General features: G+C 45.4%; 1 non-coding gene across 1 annotated transcript; it reads right to left on the reverse strand.

Moving 5' to 3' along the window:
- Positions 1–4,114: 4,114 nt before the first annotated feature.
- Positions 4,115–4,217, reverse strand: LOC123810250. The gene has a single exon (XR_006784214.1). It is a non-coding gene; the product is annotated as a U6 spliceosomal RNA (small nuclear RNA).
- Positions 4,218–6,131: the final 1,914 nt, after the last annotated feature.

The following is a 6,131-nucleotide window of genomic DNA, read 5'->3' on the forward strand; positions in this document are numbered from 1 at the left end:
TTTGCAGTTTTTTTAAAAGACATAAGAAGACAAAGGTACTAGTATGAGTTTTATTTTCAATAATTTAGTCATTAGCAATTTAAGAGCAAAATTTTTATGTAGCACTATACACTTTGTAAAAGCTATAATTAATGTAGTCAACAAATATTGAATACATTATTAAGTATTGGAAATGGAGAGGTAAGATATCTTTTCTGTCCTGAAAAATCTTGCGGGGATGATAAGTTCATTGTCCCTCTGGTGTGAAAAATCGGGTGATGTTTGCACAGGTTGTAGGAGCAAAAGGGAGGATGAGGTCAAGACCGGGTTTCCTGATGGACGGGAGGCCCGAGATGACTCCAAGGATCCGCCATGTGGAGAATGAAGGGAGGTGTTACAGGCCCTGGTAGTCGTGAGTGTGGCTCTAGGAACTGGAATAACTGAGGGAGGCAAGGCTTTGAAAGGTGAAGAGCCTGAGATTCAGAAGTTTGTGCAGCTGTTAAAGGTGAGGTTCAAACCGCCTGCTTTGTTCAGTGTCATAGATGAATTAGTTTATACCCAAATAAAAATCTTTCAAAGTTAGCCCTGGCTGGTGTAGCTCAGTGGATTGAGTGCGGGCTGCAAACCAAAGCCAGTCAGGGCACATGCCTGGGTTGCAGGCCACGGCCCCCAGCAACCGCACATTGATGTTTCTTTCTTTCTCTCTCTCTCTCTCTCTCTCTCCCCCCCTTCCCTCTCTAAAAATAAAAATAAATAAATCTATCAAAGTTAAAAAGCATTTCCAAACTGACAGCTCACAACTTCAAGCAGTATCTAAACAAAAGTTCACTGGTAGATGGTCCCTTGGAGAGATACTTGTAGAGGGATTTAACCTCATGCTGACTGTAATCTAATGTTTTACTACCTGCTTCAGGTTTGGGCTACCAAGGTGTTTTTGAGTGCATGTCCTTATTTGCAACTTCGGAGGCAATTCCATATTACTATGGATATTTCTCCCAGGTGTGCCCTCAAGTAGCAGAACAGCAGTAGCCTTTCCCAGTCACATGGTTGCCCACGTCAGAAGCCACTGCCATTTCCTCCTCTGCAGCTCCCCTCTGGCCAGAGTTCGGCAAACATGGAGATGACAGACATGATGGATATGGGCAATGTCCCACTGAGGAAGGGGGAGGTCCCTTGTCTGGCAAAGGAAACCTGACTGACCTGTTAGCTCTGCTGCCACTTGACCTCAGGAACTCAGAGCAGCTTCATTCTCCTGGAGCCTGCATGCCAGGACTAGCCTTCCTTGATTTTTTAAGTATAAGTGACGTATAACATTATTTTCAGGTATACAACATGATTTGATATTTGTATATAATGCAAAATGATCACATTAAGTCTAGTTAACATCCATCACAAGTTACAAAAATGGCTACAAAACAGTATGGAGTTGCTTCCAAAAATTAAAAATAGAACTGCCATACGACCCAGCAATTCCCCTTCTGGGGATTTGTCAGATAAAAAGAAAACACTAACCCAAAAAGATATCTACACCCCTGTGTTTACTGCATTATTTACAGTCTAAATAGTAGAAACCTGAATGCCTGTGGATGGCGGGCTGGCTAAAGAAAACGTGAGACACATTGGCAGGCAGACTCCCATGCAGCAGGTATGATGGTGAGCTCTTAGGCCTCTTTCACAGGAAGACTGAGGTCCTGGCCTACTACCCTTTGCCATGCTCTGAGAGTGACAGCTATGTGAGATGCGGCTGGATCAAGTCAGAGGGAGGATGCAGAGATTTCGTGCACCAGCCTCTGTTCTCAGAGACCAGCTCCATGGATCCCTAGAGGTGTGCCAGACCAGAAGTTGTCCCTAAGGTCAAGGCTCCTAGACAAGCAAATTGGCCTCTTTCACAGGAAGAAAGGGTTGGAGTGGGGCAGTGAGGGGTCCTGCTGTCCGTGTGCAGTGCCCAGGGGTTGGTAGCTGGCCAAGAATTATCTCTGACATTACCATTCTGTGGGACCAAAGAACACAACCCCTCTCCAGAGCCAGGGGATCAAGGGGTGTCCCCTGTGCAGCAACCACAAAAGCTGGGCCAACAGATGTAAGAACCAGGGCACCCCAGCCACAGAGAAGCTCCCATCTGGAAGATACTGGGGCTCTGGAGGGCAGTGATGGGATGGGGGCACATGAAAATGGTGAAGGCAAAAATGGCACCCACCCCAAAAGGCAAAAATAAAAAGAAAGAAAAAAGCCTTTTGGCTTCAGAAAAGCCGAGAGCAGGAAGAAGGCACCAGCTGGCTGCAGCAGGAAGACGGGGCCCCAGGAGAAAGATGGCGCCCGTGGCCAGCCTCCAGGGCAGTCTCCCCTCGGGCTCCTGCCCCTCCTCTGGGCCTTTAAAGTTAGCAAGTGAGCCTCTTTCACTTAAAGTCAGCACTTCCCTTTTTTTTAAAAAACAAAGATGTTATTTATTTATTTACTTCAGAGAGGGGAGTAGAGGGAAAGAGGGAGAGAACAACCGTAGGAATCCTCTGGACCCAGCCCAGACCCAGGCCTGTGCCCTGACTGGGAATCCAACAGGTGACCTTCGCTGTGTGGGACGCACTCAGCTAAGTGAGCCACACAGGTCAGGGCTGGAGCCAGCACTTCTCAGAGGCTGCTTCTGCGCTGGACCCTGGGTGAGTGAGTGCCCTCGAGCCCGTTTCTCAGTTCGCCACGGCCCGCGGGTCTTTTGGGCACCAGCCCTGTTGGTTCTCACAGCTAGACGTTTGGGGGCTTGTCTCTCAGGTGCAAGTCTTAAAAGTTGGGGTGTCCTATGTGGGGTATAAACTCTTCGCTCCTCGGAGAAGCCCTGGACTGAGTTCCCTCCTGATTTTGGGCAGGAGTGGGCTTTATGGGGAGGTTATGCTAGTCTTTCCTACCCTCTTTGGTGTGTTTTTTTCCCTCATTTGCCTGAATTGAAGGAATTAGTTCTTAGGGCCTTTTTTTTTTTTAGGGGAAATTGTTCCATACATAGCTATTGTTTTGGTGCCTCCTCCAAGGACTTGAGTTCAGGATTCTGTGTCACCACTTTGACCCAAAACCTCAGCCTTCCCCTTCTTGGTGCGGTTGGTGTGAGCAGGAGAAGGTGGAAACACCTGAAGAGCTCGTTAAGAGCAGGCACATTGGAATCCAGAAATCCCTGGAATAAGTCCTGAAATCTCACTTTGTGATGCTGATAAGCCATGTTGTTACTGAACACAGTTGGGGTCCTGCTGCTCACCACCACCCTCTAGGCAAAATCCCAGGGGCAAAGTTTTGGTGATAAAGGCGTCTTTATTCAAAAGCTTCACAATTTTGGAATAACTGCTTTCCACATGCATTAGTCACTTGAGCCTATGAATTAAGGCTAAACTCTGTAACTCTTTAGTTACAGCTTCAATCACTTAAACCTAACAATTAAAGCTAAACTCTTTAACACCTGAGTTCTCCTAGCATTTTCCCTTCTTAGTTTTAATTATCTTATTTCTATAGGGTTAGCTTACAAACTAAAACAACGTAAGATACAAATGCTACACAATTTTGGAAGAACAGCAAGCTGCTTCTGCCTCAGAGCTCGACCCCTCTAGGACACCCAAAGACGAATAACCCTGCCACCCTCTGCCAGGCCAGCCCAACCCTAGGCTGCACCTGGAGTTCCTTCCCACCCATAATACTATCCTTTGGGAAATGCAAGCAGCTGTAGCACAATCATCCACACTGGAGAGAGTCAGAGAGCCAGCCCTCTTTTCACTTCCTTGCGCTCTGGAAGCATTAAGCTTTCAGCCAATCCCGTCGTAGAGTGAGCACCATTGGCTCAGGCAAAATCCTCGTACGGCCCCTCCCTGCTTCTCCCCATAAGCTGATCAGATCTTGCTGCATCAATGTAACCTTCGGTAAGTCACTTCCTCATCTGAAGCAAGCCATTTCTCATACACTGTATGTTTTTCCCCCTTTTATTTTGTATTGGTTTCAGGTGTACAGCTTAGTGCTTAGACAATCATATACGTAGTGTGCCCCTGATACTTCCAGTACCCCTACAGGCACCGTACATAGATACTGCAATATTATTGACTATATTTCCTATGCTTTACTTACTTCCCTGTGGTTATTTTGTAACTACTAATTTGTGCTTCTTACTAAAAACATGGAACGCAACGAATTTGCGTGTCATCCTTGCGCAGGGACCATGCTGATCTTCTCATGTCATTCCAATGTTTGTGTGTGTGCTGAGGAGTGAGCACTACACTGGAAGTTTTGAAAGCCTCCATTGGATCTGTCACAATTACAGAAGGTGAATTGCATTGGCTTTGATGTTAATTCAGAACTAGACCGAGTACCACAACCATAATTAGAACTATTAAATTTTAAAATAAATTTTTCCTAAATTTAGGCAAGAAAAACCACACTGTTATTCTGACTCTGTAACTAAATCACTTCCTCCGCTGACATTACTATTTTCATACCATGAGTTTTCCTAAGTGAGCCACTATTCCATTACAGCAGAAGTCTCTACCTAACTCATAGGGTTGTTGCGAGGATTGTGAAGGTCGGTTCGGTGGTGAGCATATGTAAGTTCCCAGAAAGGTCCTTTTTGGGATCAAGTCGGTTCTGAACGTCCGGCAGGAGCCGTCCAGCTCACTGAGTCTTGTTTAGACCAACTGAGGACTGGGTCGGTTACTCTTTCATAGGCCTTTCTTTTAAAAATCCTTGCTTCTTCCTATTTCCCCTTAAGAAAAAAAAATTTTTTTATTGATTTTAGGGAAAGAGAAGAAGGGGGAGATAGAGAAACATCCATTTGATTCCACTTATTTATGCATTTATTGGTTGCCTCTTTTGTGTGCGCTGATGGGAGGTCAAACCCATAACCTTGGCATTTCGGGGGCAATGCGCTAACCAACTGAGCTACTGTGCCAGGACTTGAGAAAAATATTTTTAATCTCCAGGCAATGTGACTTTCCTGGAGTTCTTTAAGTATCCCTTGTTTTGATTCCACTAATGAACAATTTCTTCCCTGGGAGAGTAAATAGCCAGCAGAGGCAAGAAAGACCTTTTACAGGAGACTAGTATCAGCTCCTAAAAGTAGAATTTGGAGCACAGGCCAGCGCAGATTTTTCCTAAAGGAGGTTTCTGATGCTCTGGTTTCTTGGGTGTGTCAGAGCAGTAGTTCACATCAGTCGTGGTGCTTGCCATATACACCAGGGACATGGGAAAGGGTATGTGCCACAGGTCAATCAAGTTCGTGTAGATCTCAGTGTGTCCTCTGATTCGAGTGGGGCAAGTCACCAGGCTGCAGCCTGTCGTCAGGGTCTCACTTTGCAACAGGCCCTGATGACAGAAAGCCTGCCCTGGCCTCTGACACTTGCATTGATGTGACAAAATGCTTCACTTTTCAGCGTCAGTATCCTTATGTATAAAACAAGGTTGTTTGAGATCTTTTTAAGCTATACATTTCAGGGTCATTGAAGAGTTTTATTTTATTTTACTTATTTATTTTGGGGGAGTAGGAAAAGGTTTATTGATCGAGAAGTCACCAACTGAGAAGAGAGTGCCTCAAATCCATCTTGCTCACTGGACTGGGTTAAGGGCTTTTGAGGGGTTAGGAGGAATAGGCGTGTGCAAATGCTGTGGGAGTTTTCCCCGGAGGACTTTGGAGCTCAGCCATTCATGGTAAGGGAGCGCCGGCACTGGATCCCTCTGGGACAACAGACCCTCACTTCTGAAAGGGTCCGGGATTCAAGTTGTATTCCTGTCCCAGTCTTTTGGTTCCATGGGTTCCATGGGGCCGGGGAGGGTCTTTGGTTCCAGTGCAGCTGGAGGTCATTCTGTCCTCTGTGCCTGCTTCCACTGCATGGCTTGTGGTTTTAGTCTGTTGTCTCCATTGCAGAGAATTTTAAACAGACTGTCCAGTCTGTCTCAACTGCATTAGTAACTTGAGGTCTTCCTGTTGCAGGTAATTGAAAACCATGTCTGCAGTTTGAGGCCTAATATTTTCAAAGATATAGGTAAGTTACATTTTTGCTTATGAAATATATATATTTACTTTTGCCTTTTGCTTATCTGTATTCTGCTTACTGCAGTGAAAATGTTATTGTAACATTTGTCATTTTGGGAATATTGAGTTTTGGAAAATATCTCAACTTTGTATGCATTTTCCT

The sequence above is a fragment of the Phyllostomus hastatus genome, unplaced genomic scaffold, assembly GCF_019186645.2.
Source record: "Phyllostomus hastatus isolate PE091 unplaced genomic scaffold, TTU_PhHast_1.1 phas_scaffold_585, whole genome shotgun sequence".
NCBI classification, from domain to species: domain Eukaryota; kingdom Metazoa; phylum Chordata; class Mammalia; order Chiroptera; family Phyllostomidae; genus Phyllostomus; species Phyllostomus hastatus.